The sequence below is a fragment of the Dendrobates tinctorius genome, unplaced genomic scaffold (assembly GCF_039654945.1).
Source record: "Dendrobates tinctorius isolate UK_male_01 unplaced genomic scaffold, ASM3965494v1 ptg000017l, whole genome shotgun sequence".
NCBI lineage: Eukaryota > Metazoa > Chordata > Amphibia > Anura > Dendrobatidae > Dendrobates > Dendrobates tinctorius.
The window spans coordinates 11,042,300-11,068,762 of NW_027361685.1; the positions used below are offsets into that span (position 1 = coordinate 11,042,300).

At 46.7% G+C, this 26,463-nt stretch overlaps 1 pseudogene; it reads left to right on the forward strand.

Moving 5' to 3' along the window:
* Positions 1 to 15,970: 15,970 nt before the first annotated feature.
* LOC141082439 (uncharacterized) lies at positions 15,971 to 24,601 on the forward strand (annotated as a pseudogene).
* The last annotated feature ends 1,862 nt before the right edge of the window (positions 24,602 to 26,463 follow it).

A 26,463-nucleotide genomic window follows, 5' to 3' on the forward strand; every position in this document is an offset into this window, starting at 1 on the left:
ATCCTAAGGAATTCAGATTACTGCACAATCTCTCCTGAAATGGGGAGCAATATTATTTTCTCTAATCTTCTGGTCAGGATTCATAGTAGCTCCAATGGTCCACCATAAATGAGGGCAACTCTGGTTTACTGTTGTCTAATCTGTATTTGTAGTTTTCAGTTAATGAGATTCTCGTGCTCTGGGGCGGGGCTGTGGGTGGGGCTGTGGGCGGGGCTTTATGTGATGCTCTGATTACATATTCATCTGTATTGGCTTATGACAGTTCGCTGACCCCTCACTGACCTGCCCCCATTATTACATGATGCATATAGAGTTGAGCGACTTTTGTTTTTTTAGGGTCGCGTTTCGTGAAACCCGACTTTTCCAAAAGTCGGGTCGAGCAAGATCGTCCGATTATAGGGAAAAGTCGGGGTCGTCCCGAAACACGAAACCCAATGTAAGTCAATGGGGAATAAAAGTCGGCAGTGAGAGGAGGACAGGAAACACACCTACAGTGCCCATTTGAATGCCAAAAGCATCAATTCTTCTTACTTAAGCTTGTCAACCTTAATTAACTTCATAATACAAGTTACACACTGAAAAATGGGGGCTATTTGGCTAAAGTTGTGGGGGGGAGGGCTGGCTGCAGGTTTTCATGTGCCCTGGGCGAAAGAGCGCCCCTTTAACACATACCACAACTCATCAATGATCATGCTCCGATACGGCAGAGAAATAGCGGTATAGTACAATGAAAAATACTTCACTTTTTACATCTCATGACGAGGCCCATCTATTTCTCCATACAGAATCATTGGTCCCATATAATGTTTGAAACAGTATATGATGAGCTCCACATAATGCTACAGTATATGTTGGTCCCCATGGATGAAGCTCCACTGTCTTATGGGCCCAAATAATGCTCCAAACATAATGGGCCCCATTTCTAATGCTCTAGTGTATAATGGGCCCTGTAAATGCTGCTCCAGTGTCTGATGTCCACCTTTGGAATGTTCCAGTGTATGGTGGGCCCCATCTATCATTCTCCAGAGTAACGTGCTCCCCAAAAATTGCTGTCCCAACATTGAAAACAATCAAATAAGTCTCCTCGCTAGGGAATCCCTGTACTTGTCTGGACTCCTCGTCATCCCCATCTTCCATCTCACTGCACAGTATTTCAACCTTGCAAGTGCTGTGATCCTGAGCAAGCAGGGGGGGCCCACTCGTTGGCGACGGCACTGGCAGAGGGCCCCTGATAGTACGGTGGTGTGTCTGATGGCGGGTGGGCCGAACCTGCACTTTCATCTGCAGCTTCCTCTTTGTCACCGTGTAAGATGGAACTGTATATGGGAAGGGTAACCTGAGTTTCATCAGGGTCAGATTCAGGCCGTGTAGCGTGCGAGGGGAATGTAGTGGTCTGGGTCAATGTACCAGCAGATTCATCGAGCAGTGGCTGGGCATCAGTGCACTTGTGTCGCCCCCAGGAGTACGGTCGCCACAGTGGCATTACCTTCCTCCTAGGGAGTGTGATGTCATGCTTGGGAGCAACGAAGGATCTCTCTAGCAGGTTAACTGATTGGGCGGCGTTATTCCCATGAGTCATGACCCTCCAAACAGCGTTCATGAAAACAAAGTGTTTGTTTTACGTGGGCAGTATGGTTGCAAAGCTGAACCTTAAAGGAATGTCCAGAAGGGCACCACCAGGAGTGGAGCCTACGGTTAAATTCGACTCCACCTGGGAAACCTCAACCATGCCAGCTACAGAACAGATGCACACATTGCAAGCTTAATTCCGTTAACGAATGAGACTCCGTCATGCCCCACGGTCCGAGTCCGGCTTACTAGAGGGACACGTGAGGCTCTGGAACATGAGATTGGCCAATAACTGGTATGTCATGCCCTTACATGTCCATGGCTGCATGTGCGCTACACTGAAAAGGCCAGCGTTTGTCGCTTACAGGTGCAGATAACCCGCTGAACAACGTTAGTGATGGGGATCACTGATTACAATTATTACCCGCGAACAATGATTTCCCAGTAAGTGCAGGTCAACTGCAGTACCGGAATTAGGCCTAACCGTCATTCCTGAAAACATGAAAAACTTACGTGTGCAAACCACAGGTGCTGTAGCTTGCTTAACAGCTCGCCAGCCGTTCTCACACCCAGTATGGATTACACGTGATTGCACAAAGGTTAGAAAGGGTACCGTATCCCCAGATAACATGTATGGATAGCGTACACATTCAAAATATATGTCTCAGGAGGCAGGCTCAGACGGTGTTAGGCCCAGTATGGATTGCACGTGAATGCACAAAGGTTAGAAAGGGTACCGTATCCCCGGATAACATGTATGGATAGCGTACACATTCAAAATATATGTCTCAGGAGGCAGGCTCAGACGGTGTTAGGCCCAGCATGGATTGCACGTGATTGCACAAATGTTAGAAAGGGTACCATATCCCCGGATAACATGTATGGATAGCGTACACATTCAAAATATATGTCTCAGGAGGCAGGCTCAGACGGTGTTAGGCCCAGTATGGATTGAACATGATTGCACAAAGGTTAGAAAGGGTACCGTATCCCCGGATAACATGTATGGATAGCGTACACATTCAAAATATATGTCTCAGGAGGCAGGCTCAGACGGTGTTAGGCCCAGTATGGATTGCACGTGATTGCACAAAGGTTAGAAAGGGTACCGTATCCCCGGATAACATGTATGGATAGCGTACACATTCAAAATATATGTCTCAGGAGGCAGGCTCAAACGGTGTTAGGCCCAGTATGGATTGCACGTGATTGCACAAAGGTTAGAAAGGGTACCGTTTCCCCGGATAACATGTATGGATAGCGTACACATTCAAAATATATGTCTCAGGAGGCAGGCTCAGACGGTGTTAGGCCCAGTATGGATTGCACGTGATTGCACAAAGGTTAGAAAGGGTACCGTATCCCCGGATAACATGTATGGATAGCGTACACATTCAAAATATATGTCTCAGGAGGCAGGCTCAGACGGTGTTAGGCCCAGTATGGATTGCACGTGATTGCACAAAGTTTAGAAAGGGTACCGTATCCCCGGATAACATGTATGGATAGCGTACACATTCAAAATATATGTCTCAGGAGGCAGGCTCAGACGGTGTTAGGCCCAATATGGATTGCATGTGATTGCACAAAGGTTAGAAAGGGTACCGTATCCCCGGATAACATGTATGGATAGCGTACACATTCAAAATATATGTCTCAGGAGGCAGGCTCAGATGGTGTTAGGCCCAGTATGGATTGCACGTGATTGCACAAAGGTTAGAAAGGGCACCGTATCCCCGGATAACATGTATGGATAGCGTACACATTCAAAATATATGTCTCAGGAGGCAGGCTCAGACGGTGTTAGGCCCAGTATGGATTGCACGTGATTGCACAAACGTTAGAAAGGGTACCGTATCCCGGATAACATGTATGGATAGCGTACACATTCAAAATATATGTCTCAGGAGGCAGGCTCAGATGGTGTTAGGCCCAGTATGGATTGCACGTGATTGCACAAAGGTTAGAAAGGGTACCGTATCCCCGGATAACATGTATGGATAGCATACACATTCAAAATACATGTCTTAGGAGGCAGGCTCAGACGGTGTTAGGCCCAGTATGGATTGCACGTGATTGCACAAAGGTTAGAAAGGGTACCGTATCCCCGGATAACATGTATGGATAGCGTACACATTCAAAATATATGTCTCAGGAGGCAGGCTCAGACGGTGTCAGGCCCAGTATGGATTTGACGGGATTGCACAAAGGTTAGAAAGGGTACCGTATCCCCGGATAACATGTATGGATAGCGTACACATTCAAAATATATGTCTCAGGAGGCAGGCTCAGACGGTGTCAGGCACGGTATGGATTTGACGGCCCAGATTACACAGCGGAGGAGCAGGGAGAGGTAAAGATTGCAAATGCTGGGGCCCTGCTCAAGCAAGGGGGGCCCACTCGTGGGCGTCGGTAATGGCACTGGGCCCCTCATAGTACAGCGGTGTGTCTGATAGCGGGTGTGCACCACCACCATCAGAGACACTTGATTGCACTATGAGGGACCCTGTGCCAGTGCCCGCGCCCAAGAGTCGGCCTACCCACCTGTCCAGGGCAACGGCACTCGCACGGTGTCGTGCGCTAGGTGGTGACCACGGCCATGGGGAGGAGGCAGCATAGTTAGGGAGTTTTAGAAAGTGGCATATGTTGATGTTGGACATTCAGCTGATGCAAAAGGCGAAATAGGTCAAGTCCCAGGAAGAGGTGGACCAAAGCAAGCCATTTTTCTGTCACCCTATGTGTCATCAGGGGAAGGTGGGACAAAATCCTTGGAAACCCATGCATGGTTAATTTTAATGAAGGTTAGATCATCCACATTTTGGATTGACAGACGGGTCCTTTTTCTGTCAGGATTGATCCAGCTGCACTGAAGACTCTTTCCGATAGCACACTTGCAGCTGGGCAAGCGAGCTCCTGTAAGGCATATTGTGCCAATTCAGGCCAGGTGTCCAGTTTAGCGGCCCAATAGTCAAAGGGGAATGACCTGTGTGGGAGAACATCGATATGGGAGGAAAAGTAGTTTGTAACCATGGTTGACAACTGCTGTCTCCTGTCACTTTCCATCGATGCAGTATTACCAGTTGTGTGAGCGGTATTTGAAAAATCAGTCCACAACATTGTCATGAAACCCCTGTCTCCAACGCCACTTCTGCTGTGTGCACCACGAACACCTCTGCCAAGCTGCCCCCGGCCCGTACGGCTCGTGTGAGAACCATCACCGCTGCTGTGTGCTGGGAATGCCTCAAGCAACCGATTTACCAGAGTTGCTTGTTTATTAGCCAATATTAGGTCAAGGTTCTCCTGTGGCATGATGTTTTGTAATTTGCCTTTATAGCGTGGATCCAGGATGCTGGCCAACCAGTAGTCGTCATCGTTCATCATTTTGGCAATGCGGGGGTCCCTTTTTAGGATCCGCAAGGCATAATCTGACATGTGTGCCAATGTTCCCGGTGTCAATGATGCACTGCGAGTGCTGGTTGGAAGAGCACTTTCTGGCAAATCCACATCCCTTCAGTCACGCACAAACCCTGTACCAGACCTTGCCACGCCAACATTTTCACTTGCCCCACGAGATGCATCCTCCTCCCCTAAGTAATCATCCCCATCATCATCCTCCTCCTCCTCTTCTTCCTCCACCTCGTCCAGGAGAGGTCCCTGAGCAGACAATGGCTGAATGTCATCAAGGATTCCCTCCTCCTCTTCCTCCTCATCAACATTGGCTGCAGACGCCTGCTCCTTAAGGTGCGTCAAAGTTTGCATGAGCAGACGCATAAGTGGGATGCTCATGCTTAGGATGGCGTCGTCTGCGCTTACCAGCCGTGTGCATTCCTCAAAACACTGAAGGACTTTACAGAGGTCTTTCAGCTTCGACCACTGCACACCTGTCAACTCCATGTCTGCTCTCAAAGTGCCTGGCCGTGTATCCTCCCACAAATGCATTATGGCCTGCCTCTGCTCGCACAGCCGCTCCACCATGTGCAGGGTGGAGTTCCACCTTGTTGCAATGTCGATAATGAGGTGGTGGTTGGGAAGGTGGAGCAATCGCTGCAGCTTCTGCATACGAACGGAGTGTACAGGCGACCGGCGGATGTGCGCGCACAGTCTTCGCACCTTCTGGAGCAGGGCTGTTAACTCCGGATAATTTTTGAGGAAGCACTGCACCACCAGGTTCAAGGTGTGAGCCAAGCAAGGTATGTGGCTGAGTTTTGAAAGGGCTATGGCTGCCACAAAATTACGGCCATTATCACTAACTACCTTGCCTGCCTCAAGATGTACACTGCCCAGCCATGACTCAGTTTGTCGCTTCAAGTACTCGGCCAGCACCTCGGCGGTATGTCTGTCGCCCAAACACATCATCTGCAACACAGCCTGCTGACGCTTTCCACTAGCTGCTCGATAGGGGGACACATCGTGTGCAACAGTGGCAGCTGCAGATGGAGTGCTCGTACGACTGCGCTCTGTGGACGAGCTTTCGCTTCTGGAGGAGGAGGAGGGTGGAACGCCTACAGCCAACTGTTTCCTATACCGTGGGCTAGGCAGCACTGTCCCACCACCGCTGTCCCCTGTGGACCCTGCATCCACCACATTAACCCAGTGCGCAGTGATGGACACGTAACGGCCCTGGCCATGCCGACTGGACCATGCATCAGTTGTGAGGTGCACCTTTCCGCTCACTGACTGCTTGAGTGCATGGACAATGCGGTCTTTCACATGATGGTGGAGGGCTGGGATGGCTTTGCGAGAGAAGAAGTGGCGACTGGGTAGGTCATAGCGTGGTACTGCATAGGCCATGAGTTCGCGGAAAGCTGTGCTTTCCACCAACCGAAAGGGCATCATCTCAAACGAGATTAGTTTGGCAATGTGGGCGTTCAAACCCAGTGTACGCGGATGAGAGACTGAGTACTTTCTTGACCGACTCATAGTGTCTGGGAGGGTGAGCTGGACTTGAGAGCTGCATATGGTGGAAGTAGCGGTGGACAGGGCGGACTGAGAGAGGGTTGATGATGGTGATGGAGTTGGTGTTCTTTCTGATGGCCTAGAATCAGTCTTTCGTTGATATAACAGTGGGATTCCCTGACTGCTGTGGTCTTGCAACGACACCTCAACATTTGCTGCTGTGCTAACCGGTGGGCTTACAGTGGGGGAAACAATGTAGCGTTGCTGACTACCTTCGTTGTGATCAGTTGCACATGTGGCACTTGAGGTTTGGTGTTGTGTCCACGCTTGCAAGTGCATGCTGGTTAAATGTCTAAGCATGCAACTGGTATTCAAATTTTTCAGATTTTTCCCTCGGCTAAAGGTCTTTGCGCACTTCTTACAGATAACCTTGGCCTGATCATGAGGATTTTGTTCAAAAAAGTGCCACACTGCACTCTTCCTACTTTGGCAGACATTTTGCGGCCTAGCACGCTGTGATCTTTTGACCCTCTGGACAAGCTGTCCAGCAACTCTTTTGATGTTTGGAACCTGTCTTTGGAGTGCTCCGGGCCTGCCAGATAACAGCTGTTGCGATGTCGATGTCTGCTGTGGATGCTCCTCATCTGAGCTATTGGAAGCAGCACCCTCTTCCCCCAATGGATGCCAATCTGGGTCAACAACTGGGTCATCCATCACCTCCTCTTCTATGTCATGTGCACCTTCCTCTGTGTCACCGTGTATGGTGGTATAGTGTGCGGGAAGGGGCACCTGAGTCTCATCAGGGTCAGAATCTGGCTCTGTACACTGCGAGGACAATGTAGTGCTCTGAGTGAATGTACCAGCAGAATCATCCATCAGCGGCTGTGCATCAGTGCACTCCATGTCAGATTCATCTTGGCCTGGGTAATTCACCATTTGACTTGATAATCCAGGCATGGTATGTGAAAACAGCTCCATGGAGTAATCAGTAGTATGGCCTGCGTCATCCTTCAATCTTGGTTGGGGTGAAGGACACAAGGAAAGGTGTGGTTCATGAACATGAGCCTCCAATGACGACTCAGTGCTTTTACTTTTTACAACTGAAGAAGAGGAGGCGATAGAGCTGGAGGCTGAGTCAGCAATGTAAGACAAAACTTTTTCCTGATGCTCTGGCTTTAAAAGCGGTTTGCCAACTCCTAGAAAACTAAGCGTTCGAGGCCTTATGTAGCCAGACGATGACGCAGGCTCAACACCTCCTGCATTCGGTCCTATTTTGCTCTTGCCACTACCATCAGATCCACCACCAACACCATCATTACCAGCTGCCAACCCCCGCCCAATTCCACGGCCTCTTCCACCAGCCTTCCTCATTTTTGGTAGAAATGTAGACAAAATCCAACAAACTATATAGTATGTAAAACAAGGTACAAGGTGTCTATAGGACAGGGGAGATTTTGAATTTCTGCACACACTTTTGGACACTGGACACTTTTGGATTGTGTGAGGCCCAATGAATATCTGAGCGCTATGTGACAGGCTCGATGGCACAGCTGTGACCTAAGTGACTAGAGGATAAGTGAGATTTTGAATCTCTGCACACACTTTTGGACACTGGACACTTTTGGATTGTGTGAGGCCCAATGAATATCTGAGCGCTATGTGACAGGCTCGATGGCACAGCTGTGACCTAAGTGACTAGAGGATAAGTGAGATTTTGAATCTCTGCACACACTTTTGGACACTGGACACTTTTGGATTGTGTGAGGCCCAATGAATATCTGAGCGCTATGTGACAGGCTCGATGGCACAGCTGTGACCTAAGTGACTAGAGGATAAGTGAGATTTTGAATCTCTGCACACACTTTTGGACACTGGACACTTTTGGATTGTGTGAGGCCCAATGAATATCTGAGCGCTATGTGACAGGCTCGATGGCACAGCTGTGACCTAAGTGACTAGAGGATAAGTGAGATTTTGAATCTCTGCACACACTTTTGGACACTGGACACTTTTGGATTGTGTGAGGCCCAATGAATATCTGAGCGCTATGTGACAGGCTCGATGGCACAGCTGTGACCTAAGTGACTAGAGGATAAGTGAGATTTTGAATCTCTGCACACACTTTTGGACACTGGACACTTTTGGATTGTGTGAGGCCCAATGAATATCTGAGCGCTATGTGACAGGCTCGATGGCACAGCTGTGACCTAAGTGACTAGAGGATAAGTGAGATTTTGAATCTCTGCACACACTTTTGGACACTGGACACTTTTGGATTGTGTGAGGCCCACTGATATCTGAGCGCTATGTGACAGGCTCGATGGCACAGCTGTGACCTAAGTGACTAGAGGATAAGTGAGATTTTGAATCTCTGCACACACTTTTGGACACTGGACACTTTTGAATTGTGTGAGGCCCAATGAATATCTGAGCGCTATGTGACAGGCTCGATGGCACAGCTGTGACCTAAGTGACTAGAGGATAAGTGAGATTTTGAATCTCTGCACACACTTTTGGACACTGGACACTTTTGGATTGTGTGAGGCCCAATGAATATCTGAGCGCTATGTGACAGGCTCGATGGCACAGCTGTGACCTAAGTGACTAGAGGATAAGTGAGATTTTGAATCTCTGCACACACTTTTGGACACTGGACACTTTTGGATTGTGTGAGGCCCAATGAATATCTGAGTGCTATGTGACAGGCTCGATGGCACAGCTGTGACCTAAGTGACTAGAGGATAAGTGAGATTTTGAATCTCTGCACACACTTTTGGACACTGGACACTTTTGGATTGTGTGAGGCCCAATGAATATCTGAGCGCTATGTGACAGGCTCGATGGCACAGCTGTGACCTAAGTGACTAGAGGATAAGTGAGATTTTGAATCTCTGCACACACTTTTGGACACTGGACACTTTTGGATTGTGTGAGGCCCAATGAATATCTGAGCGCTATGTGACAGGCTCGATGGCACAGCTGTGACCTAAGTGACTAGAGGATAAGTGAGATTTTGAATCTCTGCACACACTTTTGGACACTGGACACTTTTGGATTGTGTGAGGCCCAATGAATATCTGAGCGCTATGTGACAGGCTCGATGGCACAGCTGTGACCTAAGTGACTAGAGGATAAGTGAGATTTTGAATCTCTGCACACACTTTTGGACACTGGACACTTTTGGATTGTGTGAGGCCCAATGAATATCTGAGCGCTATGTGACAGGCTCGATGGCACAGCTGTGACCTAAGTGACTAGAGGATAAGTGAGATTTTGAATCTCTGCACACACTTTTGGACACTGGACACTTTTGGATTGTGTGAGGCCCACTGATATCTGAGCGCTATGTGACAGGCTTGATGGCACAGCTGTGACCTAAGTGACTAGAGGATAAGGGAGATTGGATTGCTTTTAAAAAAGCAGTTTGCGGAGCAGTGGGTAAACAGCAATGCCAGCCTGTCAGGAAGCCTTAAAAGGCAGCCCAACAACCAAAACCACTGATACACCACAATATAGCCTCCCCTTGCAATGCACACCCAGTGACTGGTGTGTTGTGCAGGCCAAATTGCTATCAGCAGCAGAAGCAGTTTTTTTTCCTTCTCAGCAGGACAAAAAAAAAAAATTGGGATTGCTTTTAAAAAAGCAGTTTGAGGCCCAATGAATATCTGAGCGCTATGTGACAGGCTCGATGGCACAGCTGTGACCAAAGTGACTAGAGGATAAGGGAGATTGGATTGCTTTTAAAAAAGCAGTTTGCGGAGCAGTGGGTAAACAGCAATGCCAGCCTGTCAGGAAGCCTTAGAAGGCAGCCCAACAACCAACACCACTGATACACCACTATATAGCCTCCCCTTGCACTGCACACACAGTGACTGGTGTGTTGTGCAGGCCAAATCGCTAGCAGCAGAAGCAGTTTTTTCGTCTTCTTCCCTGCCTAACGCTCTCCCTACAGAATCAGCAGCAACCTCTCCCTATACTGAGATCGGCAGAAGTAAGATGGCGGTCGGCGTGCACGCCCTTTTATACCCCCTGTGACGCCCACCAAAGCAAGCCAATCACTTGCATGCCCTTCTGAAAGATGGTGGTGACCCGTGCCTATGTCATCACGTTGCCCACAGTGTCCGTGGATCCTGATTGGCTGAAAAAGAGCGCAAAACAAACTTTTGAAACGTGACTTTGACGCGTAAGTCGCCGACCTCGTGGCCGACCTCATCTTAGGGTCAGGTTTCGTTTCATGAAACCCGACTTTGCCAAAAGTCAGCGACTTTTGAATTTTTTCGACCCGTTTCGCGCAATTCTAGATGCATATAATAGCATTGATGTTATTGGTGATAATGCCTATAATATTGTGGCTATTGTGAGGCTTAGAAAGAAATTACATCCAGCACAATGTCACCGGCGATGGCAGCGCCTGCGCAGTAGCATCTATATCAACTATATCAAATTTTTTTGTTAGGAAGTTATAAGGGTTAAAAGTTAAACAGCTATTTCTCATTTTTACAACAAAATTTACAAAACCATTTTTTTAGGGACCACCTCACATTTGAAATGAGTTTGGGGGGTCAATATGACAGAAAATACCCAAAAGTGACACCATTCTAAAAACTGCACCCCTCATGCTACTCAAAACTACATTCAAGAAGTTACTTAACCCTTCAGGTGCTTCACTGGAATGAATGGAATGTGGAAGGAAAAAATAAACATTTACTTTAATTTTCTTTCACAAAAATTTTCCTTTAGACCTATTTTTTTTTTTAGTTTCGCCAGGGTAACAGGAGAAAATGGACTATACATTTTGTTGTGCAATTTCTCCTGAGCATGCCGATACCCCATATGTGAGGGAAATCTACTGTTTGGGTGCACGGCAGGGCTCGGAAGGGAAGGCGCTCCATTTGATTTTTTGAATGTAAAATATACTGTAATAATTAGCGGTTGCCATGTCGTGTTTGGAGAGCCCCTGATATGCCTAAACAGTGGAAACCACCAACAAGTGACACCATTTTAGAAACTAGACCTCTTAGGGAACTTATCCAGATGTGTATTGAGCACCTTCAACCCACAGGTGCTTCACAGAAGTTTATAACATGGCGCCATGCAAATAAAAAAAAATACGATTTTTCACAAATCTTTTTAGCTCCATATTTTGCATTTTCATAAGGGTAACGGGAGAAATTGCTCCATACAATTTGTTGTGCAATTTCTCCTGAGCTCGCCGATACCCCACATGTGGGAGAATACTACTGTTTCGGCGCATGGCAGGGCTTGGAAGGGAAGGAGCGCTGTATTGGAGAGCAGATTTTGCTGGAAGTGTTTGTGGGTGACATGTCACATTGTCAGAGCCCCTGAGGTGCCAGAACAGCAAAATCCCCCAAAGTGACTGCATTTTACAAAATACTACCCTGAATGAATTCTTCTAGTGGTGCAGTGAGCATACTGACCCCACAGCTGTTCCATAGAAAATTATACCATTGGGCAGTGAAGAAAAAATAATTACTGTATTTTTTGGACTATAAGACGCACCCCAAATTTTCAAAAGGAAAATAGGGGAGAAAAATGTGCAAAATGGGGGTCCATCTTACATCCGAATTCAGCTTACCGGGGGGGGTGGAATCAGCACAGGTGCAAGAGTGGTCACAGACGTTGTTCGGTGGTCCAGGCTGGTGCGGTGGCTTCCGGAACCTCCCATTCCAGGCTGGTGTGGCAGCGGTGCTCTGTGCTTGGGTGGAAGTGCTCTGCGTTGGGTCGGCAGCGCTCCACCTGTGGCGGCGGCAGCGCTCTGTGCTGGGGCAGCGGCACCCTGTGCTGCGTGGGGGGCTTTGCCGCCATTTTGTCAAAGCCTTAAGCCCCTGCAGCTCCATTGCTGTGATGCGATGGCCTCCGGGAGAATGGCAGGTGGGGGCGGCACATGCTCAGATTTAGATCTCGGCAACGAGATCTCGGGGCGAGATCTGAATCTGAGCATGCGCCGTTCCCAGCGGCCATTTTTCTGGAGACCACCGCATCGTAGCAATGAAACTGCAGGGGTCTCTGGACTTTGACAAAATTCCAGTGGAGCCCTCCACGCAGCACAGAGCGCCGCCGCCACAGCATTTGTAAGTAAATTCCTACTATAAGACGCATCCCTATTTCCCCACTAAATTTTTTGGCAAAAAGTGCGTCTTATAGTCTGAAAAATATGGTACATTTTTATCACTAAAATGTTGTTTTAACCCCAGATATTACATTGGAAATTAGGTAGATAGGTAAATGGTCACTACACCCAGAGATGAATTCACAGAGGGGGGGTCATTTCTAATTCCCAGAGGGGTGTCATTTCTAAAATGGGGTCACTTCAGGGGGGATTCTGCTGTTGTGGCACTTTGGAGAGCCGCTAAGTGCTAGAACAACAGAATCCCCCCCTGAAGTGACCCCATTTTGGAAATGACACCCCTCTGGGAATTCATCTATGAATATAGTGAACATTTTCTCTACATGGATGATTTCCAGAAACTCGTAGTGGAAGTTTTAGAGCAAAAATTGAAAAAATGTCATTGTAGTGCCCAATATATTGTGCCCAGCTTGTGTCTCTGGAGACCTCCTCCCACCTACCACCGGAAATTGTTAAGTCAGCTCTACTCAAATGTGTCTGTCACTAAATAAACCAAATGCTTGAATGTCAAAACAGTTCAAAGACGGGGTTCTGTGTGGAAGATTGTAAAGCCATCATGGAGGCATAAGGCTGGCAATGATGGGCATTGTGGGTAATAATAGCGGGGATCATGCCTCATTCCTCTCTAGGAACATACACTACATCTTCTCTGGGGTTCTTTCTTGTTTCAGTTACTGGGATGAGTGCAATAAAATGTCGCTCAGTGAGTCTTCTGACGTCTTCAGATTATAAAGGATTGGCGGGGACAAAATTCTCAAAAACAAGATTTTCAGTGACCTTTTCCTGATAATCAAGGAAAGTATCTGCATTTCCGGCTTTTTTGTATAACACAAAAGAATTATATGTGGCCACCTGAAACAAATACATGACTAACTTTTTATACCAGGTATATGATTTTCTTGATTCCTGGTATGGCTGTAGAACCTGATCTGCAAGGTCCACACCCCCATATATTTGTTGTAGTCAATGACAGACCCAGGTTTTGGACTAGTGGATCCCTGTTGGTCTGCAGTGGCCCTTGTGGAATCTGTGTGGATCGAGCTCAGGATAAAAATATCTTTATCCTTATACTTAAGGGCAAGCAGCTCTCCATTGTGTAAAGCCCCTGACTGCCCCTTTCGGAACTTTTTGCTGACCAATGATTGTGGAAACACCTGACGGTTTTTGCGAATAGTCCCACAAGCCCCTATGTTATGTTCAACCAGACTTTTAAATAGGGGTATGCTGGTGTAGTAGTTGTCAACATACAGATTGTAGCCTTTTTGTAAAAATGGCGTTATCAGCTCCCAAACGATTTTTCCCTATGTCCCCAGATAAGTAGGGCCTCCTGGTGGGTTTAGTTGGCTGTCTTTCTCCTCATAAATGCGAAAAGCTGATGTGTATCTGGTTGGACTCTCGCACATTTTATAGAGCCTTATTCCAAAAATTGCCCTCTTAGAAGGAATAAATTGCTTGAGGTGCAGTCTTCCTTTTCCTTTTCTGTGATGATGGGTCTGATTTTGAATAGTCTGTCATGTTCAGGGACATTTCTGGGCAGGCATTGCCTATTGTCGTTAAAATGACAAAATCTCATGAGCATTTCATAATGGGTCCTACGAAGAACAGCAGAAAACATAAGGGTGGCTTGAACAGGGCGGTTGGACCAATATGACCGAATGGTTATTTTTTTTAACAAGTTCCATATTGAATGTAAGTCCTAAAAATGTTTTCCTTTCTAGGACATTAGTTGGTTCCATAAATTTGACCTAGCATAATAGGATCGTGGATTCTGGCTGATGAATTGGGACACATATAAATTTGTAGGACAATATGCTCTAGCAAGCTATCTGTCAGAAACAAATTAAAAAAATAATCGTTCCAAAATTTTCCACCTCCACATTTATACCAGGAATGGCTTTAAAATTAGGGATGAATGGAGTAGCCGAATCCGAAGCCTCCCATCTGGGAAATGCTACATCAAGAGGCAAAGCCCCTTGGACATTGGTGTGCGCCAATTCACGAGCACTAGGGACAGCGCTAGTACTGGGCATTGTTCCCTGAGTTGGAGACATTTCTCCAGAAGCGCTATTTTTCCTTCTTGTTGTACTGGTCCTTGTGTGTGAGGATGGACCAGAATCACTGCTCATTTCTGAGCTATCACTGTCGCTGCTACTAAAACCCTCGAAATCCACATCGCCATCTGACACTGCACTTTCTTCACTGTCAGAACATAAAAGTGCATAAGCCTCCTCTGCACTATAATACTGACGGGCCATTTTATTCGTTTATAGTTTTTTTTTTTCCGGAAATAGAAAACTCTCACGTAACATGACTGACGTGACCAAATTATTGGGGAGACAATTGAGAAAAGCCTAATTCTTTAGCCTACCCCTAACTGTAGAATAAACTCTAACTTTAGCCTAACAGTAACCCTAACTTTAGCCTAACAGTAACCCTAACTTTTGCCTATCAGTAACCCCAACTTTTGCCTAACAGTAACCCAACTTTTGCCTAACAGTAACCCAACTTTTGCCTAACAGTAACCCAACTTTTGCCTAACAGTAACCTTAACTTTCGCCTGACAGGAACCCTTTAGCCCCCGTCTCACATAGCGAGATCGATTTTGTGACGCATCAGCGATCTCACCTGCGTTCTCGCTACTTGTGACACATAGCGGCGATTGGGCCCCTGCTGCGGTGTTGCTGATCATGCTCGAATGTCCTGGGCCATTTTTTGATCGCTGGTGTCCCGCGGGCCAGCATGCATCGCTGTGTTTGACAGGGACAATGAGGAATGACCTCAGTACTACAGGTCTGAGAGACCGGATCCCAAGGACTGTCGTATCATTCTATATCGCTGCTGCGTCGCTGTGAGATCTGACTTTGACATCTCACCAGCGACCATGTAGCGATGCACCAGCGATCCCTATTAGGTCATATCATTGTCGGGATCGCTGGTGCATCGCCAAGCGTGACAGTACTCTTACTTTAGCCCCAACACTAACCCTAACTATAGCATTAACTCTAACCTGCCTTGATTAAGGGTGCTGAGACTCTAGAAATGCGTTGAGAATGCAAGCATCTGTATTTTCTATGCAGGCATTTTAACTTCCTCTTTGTAACATCTGATGTGAATAAAGAAATCTGTTTTCACAACATCGTGGAGCTGGAGAACTTCTTCCAATTATTTTTGCCTATGTAACATTGATTGGTTTCTTTATATTTGATATTTGGGAGGCAGAATGAACAAACAGTTGAACACCACACACTACTGGCTCATCCAACAAGGTTTTCTATTAGACTGTGAACTGTCATTGTCTTGGTAAATAATTAAAGTTTTTTACATAGTTTGCCATTTTTATGGACAGTTTAAGTAGAAATGTTCAAAAATATAAAACTCAAGGATATTTTATTAAAAAAAATGTTTTTTATCCTAGAAGATGACTGTACCAAGCGATCAGAGGGACAGCTGACATCTTCAATTTTTAAATCTAATGATCTTGAGATCCTACAAGATACAACTGAAGTGAATGCTATTACTCCAGATATATCATCACCTATTCACAGTAAAGATCTGTCATCTGATCCTATGAAACAGGTCCCATCTTCTGATTCTTTACCGATTACTAAGGAAATTCAAAGTCACAAAAGAGACATTAAAAAACAAACTGCTCCTAAAGCAAAGAAGCCATTTTCATGTTCAGAATGTGGGAAATGTTTTAACACGAAATCACAATTGGTTAATCACCATAGGACTCACACAGGGGAGAAGCCTTTTTCCTGTTCAGAATGTGGGAAATGTTTTAGCCGGAAAGAGCATCTTATTAATCACCAGAGAACTCACACAGGGGAGAAGCCGTTTTCCTGTTCAGAATGTGGGAAATGTTTTAAACAGAAAGAGCATCTTATTAATCACCAGAGAACTCACACAGGGGAGAAGCTTTTTTCATGTTCAGAATGTGGGAAATGTTTTACTCAGAAACCAAATCTTGTTACACATCAGAGAATTCACACAGCAGATAAGCCATATTCATGTTCAGAATGTGGGAAATATTTTAAATGGAAAGTAAGTCTTGATCGCCATCAGAGAACTCACACAGGGGAGAAGCCTTTTTCCTGTTCAGAATGTGGGAAATGTTTTACTCATAATTCAAATCTTGTTAGACATCAGAGAATTCACACAGCAGAGAAGCCATATTCATGTTCAGAATGTGGGAAATGTTTTAAATGGAAAGTAAGTCTTGATCGCCATCAGAGAACTCACACAGGGGAGAAGCCTTTTTCATTTTCTTAATGTGGGAAATGTTTTACTCAGAAACCAAATCTCATTACACATCAAAGAATTCACACAGCAGAGAAGCCATATTCATGTTCAGAATGTGAGAAATATTTTAAATGGAAAGTAAGTCTTGATAGCCATCAGAGAACTCACACAGGGGAGAAGCCTTTTTCCTGTTCAGAATGTTGTCATGTCGGACGCTGTTCACACCACAGCGTCCGGCAGGCAGCGGTAGTTCCATCTCCGTCCACTATAGCCTCAGTGGCGCCGGCTTGATTTTACTCAGGTTAGGCTGGTTTCACATTTGCGTTTTTTAGCGCTGGAAAAAAACGCTAACCTGCGCATGCGTTTTTTCCCCTATATTTAACATGGGTGCGCATACCTGCGCGCTTGTAAGCGCATGTATGCGATTTTCATGCGCTGCGTTTTTTTGGGGTGTGCGATTGGATTTTCCAGACGCATCATGTTGCATTTTTTGGCCCTGCAAAAAAGCGCATGCGCACATATGCGCACGTTTTGCGCTAAAAATGGCCATTATAGCCTATGGATGCGCATATGTGCGCACTGGCATGCTCATGTAAGCGTTTTTTTGCATATGCGTTTTTTTTTTTTAACCATGGAATTTAGGGGTTTGAGTTAGAGTTAGGGTTAGTTAAGGGGGTTTAGGGTTAGGGTTAGGGTCAGGGTCAGGGTTAGGGTTGGGTTTTGGGTCAGGGTTAGGGTTTAGTATGGTTTGGTTAAGGGTTAGGGTCAGGGTTAGGGTCAGGATTAGGGTTAAGTATGGTTTTGTTAAGGGTTAGGGTCAGGGTTAGGGTTAGGGTTAGGGTCAGGGTTAGGGTTAGGGTCAGGGTTAGGGTTAGGGTTAAGTATGGTTTTGTTAAGGATTAGGGTCAGGGTTAGGGTCAGGATTAGGGTTAAGTATGGTTTGGTTAAGGGTTAGGGTTAGGGTTAGGGTTAGGGTCAGGGTTAGGGTTAGGGTCAGGGTTAGGGTCAGGGTTAGGGTTAAGTATGGTTTTGTTAAGGATTAGGGTCAGGGTTAGGGTCAGGATTAGGGTTAAGTATGATTTGGTTAAGGGTTAGGGTCAGGGTTAGGGTTAGGGTCAGGGTTAGGGTCAGGATTAGGGTTAGGGTTAGGGTTAGGGTCAGGGTTAGGGTTAAGTATGGTTTTGTTAAGGGTTAGGGTCAGGGTTAGGGTTAGGGTCAGGGTTAGGGTTAGGATTAGGGTTAGGGTTAGGGTCAGGGTTAGGGTCAGGGTTAGGGTTAGGGTCAGGGTTAGGGTTAGGGTTAGGGTTAGTTAGGGTTTAGGGTTTGGGTTAGGGTTAAGTATGATTTGGTTAAGGGTTAGGGTCAGGGTTAGGGTTAGGGTCAGGGTTAGGGTTAGGGTCAGGGTTAGGGTTAGTAAAGTCATGGTTTGGGTAGTGTGAGGGGCCACCTAAAAATGTTGGGAAAAAACGCAAACGCGGTAAAAACGCGCTAAAAACGCATACAAACGCATAAAAACGCTGCGTTTTTTTCATGCATGCTCATAAAAATGCTTGAAAAAAACGCAGCAGTTGTATGCTTATGTATGCGTTTTTTCAATGCGTTTTTTTGCGGGAAAAACGCGCTGGAAAAAAAAGCAAGTGTGAAACTAGCCTTATCTGGGGTTAGTCTAGCTGGAAATCAGGTGGGATGTTTGGTCACGCCCACGGTCTTTAAATAGTCGTGCTGGCCTGTGGGCGTCGCCGATTATAGCTTGTGTTTTGTGCCAAGTGGTTCCGGTCTGGAGTGGAGGTGTTGGAGAGAGAAATTCATAGCTGGTGTCATATGATCCGTTGTTACCTTTTCGTCTTCCTATATTTGTGCTTTGTTTTGCCCTGTTCACATTATAGTATTGTCCTGTGTGTATGCGGCGCGGTGCGGTTTGAGTTCTCCCTGTCTGTCATTACTGTGTGGGTTTTGGTGGTTTGACAACTCACTGGGTGGAGGGTGGAGGGTTCAGCTTAGGGCTGAGCAGGAGATAAGGAGAGGCTGGAGGCTCAGGCATTTGCACCTTTAGCAAAAACCCTGGGTTGAGGGTCAGACAGGGTTTTCCCTAGTTTGAGGGACTCCGCAGGGGCCCGGGTTTTGTCAGCCTCCTTCGACCTAAGCCTCGCATAACATTATAATCGGCCCAACATTTTTCCATGGATTCCATGACTTCCATAAACCGCCAGTTGGCGGCGCTGTCCGTACAGGTCACCGAGTTGAAGGGGGCAGTTCAGCAGCAGGGCCTGGTTGTAGCTAATGTGCAGGCGGCTTCTGCTGGTGCAGGTGCAGAGTCGAAGATTCCGCTGCCAGAACGATTTGCTGGGGAACGCAGCAAATTTGTCATCTTTCGGGAGGCCTGCAAGTTATACTTTCGCATGCGCCCGGTCTCCTCAGGTAATGAGGCTCAGCGGGTGGGTCTGGTGTTATCATTACTGAGTGGGGGCCCCCAAGCATGGGCGTTTTCCTTACCATCCGACTCTGCTACATTTCATTCGGTTGAGAATGTTTTTTCAGCACTCGGGCTCATTTATGATGACCCCGACAGATTGGCTTTAGCAGAATATAAGATCCGCGCCCTCCGTCAGGGGGAACGTATGGCGGAAGACTATTGTTCAGAATTTCGCCGTTGGGCAGTAGACACACAGTGGAACGACCCAGCGCTGCGGAGTCAGTTTATTCATGGGGTCTCAGAAAGAGTTAAACAGGCCCTCCTGATGTATGAGACTCCTGCATCGTTAGAATCTGCCATGAGTTTGGTTATCCGTATTGATCGCCGTTTGCGTCAAGGGGCGCAGGAGACGCTGCCTCTGGGGGAAAGCAGGGGTGCCAGTGTGGTTGCTGCAGGTGAGCCCACGGAACCTATGCAAATCGCTGGGGTATCACATGTGCAGCGTCGCGTTCCTGGGTTCAGGAAGCATGGAGCATGTTTTTACTGTGGTAAAAGAGATCATTATGTAAATGCTTGTCCTGTGCTACCAAAGAAAGTCGCACCGGCGGAAAACTGGTAAGCTCAGAGGGTATGGAGGAGGCCCAACTGAGCGTATGCATATCCTCCATGATGGTATCTCAATGTATGCTCCCTGCCAGGGTTATTATTCCAGGCAGAGAGCTACCAATATCAGTGTTTGTGGATAGCGGTTCAGCCACCAATCTCATGGATGAGGAGTTTGCACGCATGGCAGGTTTCAAGATCGAAAAACTCCCTCATCCTATTCGCGTGGTTACCATTAATGCCGCTCCCCTCCCACAGGGGGAGATTACTGAGTTTGTAGCTGAGGTTAAACTCCACATTGGGGTCCTACATTCTGAGTGGGTTACATGTAAGGTACTCAATAATCTCCCAGCACAAATAGTCCTGGGTTTCCCATGGTTGTCTAAGCACAACCCGGTGATTGACTGGAGAACCCAGGACATAGTCCAGTGGAGCAGTTTCTGCCAGGAAAATTGCTTGGCCACATGTGTGTCCGCCGTGAAGTCCAGCCTTCCGGAGGCATTGCTGGATTTTGCGGACGTATTCTCTGAGAGGGGTTGCTCAGAACTACCTCCACATCGAGCCTATGACTGTCAAATTAGGTTAAAACCCGGGGCTAAATTGCCTAAGGCGAGGATGTTTAGTATTTCTGGTCCGGAGAGACAAGCTCTTAAGGACTACATTGCGGAGAGTTTAAGTAAAGGGCACATCCGGCCTTCATCCTCACCTGTAGCAGCGGGGTTTTTCTTTATTAAGAAGAAAGATGGGGGGTTACGCCCGTGTCTGGATTTCCGGGAGTTAAACCAGATTACGGTCCGTGATCCCTACCCGATGCCTCTGATCCCTGATTTGTTCAACCAGGTGGCTGGTGCGAAGTGGTTTTCCAAACTTGACCTCAGGGGGGCATATAACCTCATAAGGGTCCGTCAGGGGGATGAGTGGAAGACGGCATTTAATACCCCTGAGGGTCATTTTGAAAGCCTAGTTATGCCATTTGGGTTGACAACCGCACCTGCTGTTTTCCAACATTTCATAAATGATGTATTTGCTCATTTGCTGGGGAAATTTGTGATTGTGTACCTGGATGATATCCTTATTTATTCGAGCGACCAGGACACTCATTTAGAGCATGTCAGGCAGGTGTTACAGCTGCTCCGTGAGAATAAGCTCTATGCTAAGCTTGAAAAATGCGTGTTTTTTGTTCAAGAGTTGCCTTTTTTGGGATATATTGTGTCCGCCGCAGGGTTTAAAATGGATGCCGCGAAGGTGCAAGCGGTGCTGCGATGGGAACGGCCTGGTAATCTAAAGGCGCTCCAGCGGTTCCTTGGGTTTGCCAACTATTATAGGAAGTTTATTAAGAATTTCTCTACTATAGCCAAACCGCTCACGGACATGACGAAAAAAGGTACCAATCTCGCTATCTGGTCTGAGGATGCGGTGCGTGCATTTGAGCTTCTGAAGAACCGTTTTGCTTCAGCCCCCATTCTGGTGCAACCGGACGTATCTAAACCTTTTACGGTGGAGGTCGATGCGTCTGAGGTGGGAGTGGGGGCAGTACTGTCACAGGGCTCGTCCTTGAGCAATTTGCGTCCATGCGCCTACTTCTCCAAGAAGCTGTCGCCGGCCGAACGGAATTACGACATCGGCAACAGGGAGTTGTTGGCCATCAAATTGGCTTTTGAGGAATGGCGACACTTCTTGGAGGGGGCAGCTCACCAGGTCACAGTCATCACCGACCATAAAAACCTGCTCTATCTGGAGTCGGCCAAGCGTCTGTCTCCCAGGCAGGCTCGCTGGGCATTGTTTTTTACACGTTTTAACTTTCTGGTGACTTACCGTCCTGGGGCGAAAAACACCAAGGCGGATGCCTTGTCCAGGTGTTTTCCGGGGGGAGAACCTCGGGAAGAGCCGGTACCCATCCTCCAGGAAGGTGTAGTGGTTTCGGCTCTCACGACTGAGGTAGAGGCGGAGATTGCCGAGGCCCAGGAGGAGGTACCACCAGGACTTCCCGCTAATAAGTCGTTCGTACCCCTTCATCTTCGTCTTAAAGTGTTGGGGGAACACCACGACTCGGTCCTGGCCGGTCATCCAGGGGTTAGGGGCACCTTGGAACTGGTATCGCGCCGCTTCTGGTGGCCAAAAATCCGGCAGGATGTGGTTTCCTACGTGACAGCTTGCATCACGTGCGCCAGGGCCAAGTCGCCCAGAACCCGTCCTGCTGGCACTCTACAGCCTCTGGGGATACCTAGTAGGCCATGGACAGAAATCTCCATGGACTTTATCACAGACTTGCCTGCCTCGGCGGGGAACACGGTCATCCTGGTGGTGGTTGATCGATTTTCGAAGATGGCGCATTTTGTGTCGTTGCCTTCCTTGCCCAACGCGAAGACGTTGGCTCAGGTCTTTGTGCAGGAGGTGGTCAGACTGCACGGAGTTCCGTCGGACATAGTGTCTGATAGGGGTACCCAGTTTGTGGCAAAGTTTTGGAAAGCTTTTTGCTCACGATTGGGGATCAAGTTGTCTCATTCGTCGGCATTTCATCCGCAGTCAAATGGTCAAACTGAGCGCATGAACCAAAATCTGGAGCAGTATTTGCGATGTTTTGTGTCTGACAACCAAGAGGAGTGGTCGACGTTCCTTCCCTTGGCCGAGTTCGCATTAAATAATCACCGCCAAGAATCATCGGGAGAGTCTCCGTTCTTTTGTGTTTATGGGCACCATCCTCAATTTTGTACCTTGCATCAGGGGGGCTCTGGGGGCGTCCCAGAGGAGGACCGGTTAGGAGTTCAACTATCATCGGTCTGGAGGAGTGTGAAACAGCGATTGCTGAGCATGAGTGCAAGATACAAACGTGTGGCTGACTCTAGACGCGTGCCAGGTCCGGACCTGTGTGTGGGTGATTGGGTGTGGTTAGCTACTAAAAACATAAAACTCAAAATTCCATCATTGAAATTGGGTCCAAGGTTTATTGGCCCTTTTAAGGTTGCTGCCATCAAAAACCCGGTTGCTTTTCGGTTGGAGCTTCCTGCGGTATACAAGATACACAACGTGTTTCACAGGTCTTTATTGAAAAAGGTGGTAGGCTCTGTGGACACGACGCCGATGCCACCTCCAGTCATGGTGGATGGCAATTTAGAGTTTGAAGTCTCCAAAGTGGTGGACTCTCGAGTACTGCGCCGTACTCTTCAGTATTTGGTGCACTGGCGGGGGTATGGTCCGGAGGAGAGGTCTTGGGTTCCAGCCTCAGACATACATGCGGAGCGGCTGGTCAGTTCCTTTCACCGCCGTCATCCGGACAAGCCGGGTCCTATGAGTCTTGAGGGCCCTGGGGTCCCTCGTAGAAGACGGGGTACTGTCATGTCGGACGCTGTTCACACCACAGCGTCCGGCAGGCAGCGGTAGTTCCATCTCCATCCACTATAGCCTCAGTGGCGCCGGCTTGATTTTACTCAGGTTATCTGGGGTTAATCTAGCTGGAAATCAGGTGGGATGTTTGGTCACGCCCACGGTCTTTAAATAGTCGTGCTGGCCTGTGGGCGTCGCCGATTATAGCTTGTGTTTTGTGCCAAGTGGTTCCGGTCTGGAGTGGAGGTGTTGGAGAGAGAAATTCATAGCTGGTGTCGTATGATCCGTTGTTACCTTTTCGTCTTCCTATATTTGTGCTTTGTTTTGCCCTGTTCACATTATAGTATTGTCCTGTGTGTATGCGGCGCAGTGCGGTTTGAGTTCTCCCTGTCTGTCATTACTGTGTGGGTTTTGGTGGTTTGACAACTCACTGGGTGGAGGGTTCAGCTTAGGGCTGAGCAGGAGATAAGGAGAGGCTGGAGGCTCAGGCATTTGCACCTTTAGCAAAAACCCTGGGTTGAGGGTCAGACAGGGTTTTCCCTAGTTTGAGGGACTCCGCAGGGGCCCGGGTTTTGTCAGCCTCCTTCGACCTAAGCCTCGCATAACAAATGTGGGAAATGTTTTAAATGGAAAATATATCTTGATCGCCATCAGAGAACTCACACAGGGGAGAAGCCTTTTTCCTGTTCAGAATGTGGGAAATGTTTTAGCCGGAAAGAGCATCTTATTAATCACCAGAGAACTCACACAGGGGAGAAACCTTTTTCCTGCTCAGAATGTAGGAAATGTTTTAACCAGAAAGAGCATCTTATTAATCACCAGAGAACTCACACAGGAGAGAAGCTTTTTTCATGTTCAGAATGTGGGAAATGTTTTACTCAGAAACCAAATCTTGTTACACATCAGAGAATTCACACAGCAGAGAAGCCATATTCATGTTCAGAATGTGGGAAATGTTTTAAATGGAAAGTAAGTCTTGATCGCCATCAGAGAACTCACACAGGGGAGAAGCCTTTTTCATTTTCTTAATGTGGGAAATGTTTTACTTGGAAATCAACTGTTAATAAACATCAGAGATGTCACATAGGGGAGAAGCCTTTTTTATGTTCAGAATGTTGGAAACGTTTTAACCAAAATTAGATCTTCTTAAAGGGGTTGTCTCTTGTCATTCCTCATGTTTGCTGACAAAAGGATAAAACTAAACTTTATTAACTCAAAATGTAAAACTATACCCATAAATTTACCCCCTGAAGGTTAGTCAGAAGATGACTAATAGAAAAAACATGTACCCCACGTTTCAGTAGATAGGGTGATAGGGTATACACACTCACTCTCCAAGCCTCTCATTTCTGTGAGTTTTGTCATCCTCACCAAAGGCGACTCATCAGCAGACTACATTTAATATTTACCTATATTCAAGCCAGACTAGATGGAAAAAAACTAAAATCATGTATCATGTTATCCGAAACAGTCAGAAAACTAGCCCCATATTGGCAGATCCCAGACCTCAGACTATATACTGTGTAAGTTTATAAGCCCCTCCAGTGTCAGGAATAGATAGTATGTGACAATACAGTATAATTCTTGTGTTTTTCTCCTATAGGGACTGCCCTAGTTTGGTAATGTAACTGCTGATAATTAGTAGTGCAGACAAATTGTCCTAGACTAAACTCAGTCTTCAGACGGCCCAATATGTACCACTCAGGGAAAACTTACCTGCTCCAAAGATCATTAGCAGCTTCTAACTAATGACCATGCTGCGGTCTGTCAGGGAATGAGTGCAATATCGTTATAAAGACTAGGGATATGTGCAGTCATAATGTCTGGGAGATGTGTGCCATTATTTAGTATGAATAAGGTAAGTGTTCCCTGAGCGGTATATACTGTATTGTCACATAATATCTATTCCTGACACTGGATGGGCTTATAAACTTACACAGTATATAGTTTGAGGTCTGGGATCTGCCAATATGGGGCTAGTTTTCTGACTGTTTCGGATAACATGATTCATGATTTTAGGGTTTTCTTCATCTAGTCCCACTTGAATATAGTTCAATATTAAATAATCTCCTGATGAATGAATGATGAATCCAATGAATATTCATTTCTCTTAAGTAGCAGCACATGTGACCGCCGGCAGCAGTAGGATGTCGGTGGCTGATACTGCGCTCTACTGAAGAGCAATGAATACTCACCGTGATCTTTGAGGAACAGTCCTGGCGAGTACTCCGGCAAATGTAATATTTTTTTATGTTTTCTGATGGGGCCATGCATACCAGGATGGGGGTGGGGGCAATAGGGATGGGGCCATACATAACAGGATCGGGATGGGGGCCAATCGTACCAGAATAGAGATGGGGCCCTGCGTACCAGGGTGAAATGGGGGCCCTGCATACTAGTATAGGGATGAAGGCGATCATTCCTGTCGGGATAGGGATGAGGGATCCATGCATTCCAGGATAGGGGATGAGGGATCCATGCATACCAGGATAGGGATGAGGGATCCATGTATACCAGGGTAGGGATGAGGGGGCCATGTGTATCAGGATAGGGATGAGGGGGCCATATATACCAGGATAGGGGATATTAAGTACAGAATTGACCACATTTTTTACTTCAATTTTTTTCCTAATTTCCTCCTCTAAACCTAGGTGTGTGTTTATAGTCCAAAAAATACGGTATATATCTTAAATAATAGAGTGACACACTGGCGCTAGTCCACTTGGCCCAGAAGAAAAAATTGGGCGTTCCCAGATGTTGCTGGTGATTGACAGGTTCTGTGCTAATACCTGCTAAAAAGAGACAAGCTTAAAATAGTAATTACAGCGCGCTATACTGGGAAAGACAAGGGTTAACATTAGACTACTCACTTGATAATGTATAGAAAAAACAAGATGTCCTGGAGGCTGGTTGCCTGGTCTTGGAAATATGGATAGCTGGCACAAAAAGTGAGATGAATAAATGAATGAAGAAATAAATAAAGCCTATTTTTTTTTTTTTTTGGTTTTGTTTTAGAAAATAAGCTACTTTCTTGTTAGTGTATAGAAAAAACGCAATGCCCTTAAGGCTGATCGCTTTGTCTTGAAAATGTAAGTAGCTGCCAATAAAGTGAATGAATAAATAAAGAAGTGGAGTACGCTTATCTTACAAAAAAGGGGGGGCAAACCCTTAAGGGTTAAAAGAGATTCTGCTAGACTTACTTATTAATGAATCCGACCATAATGCATCCAACCTTGGAACTGTTACCGGGATATTGGCTGGCACATGT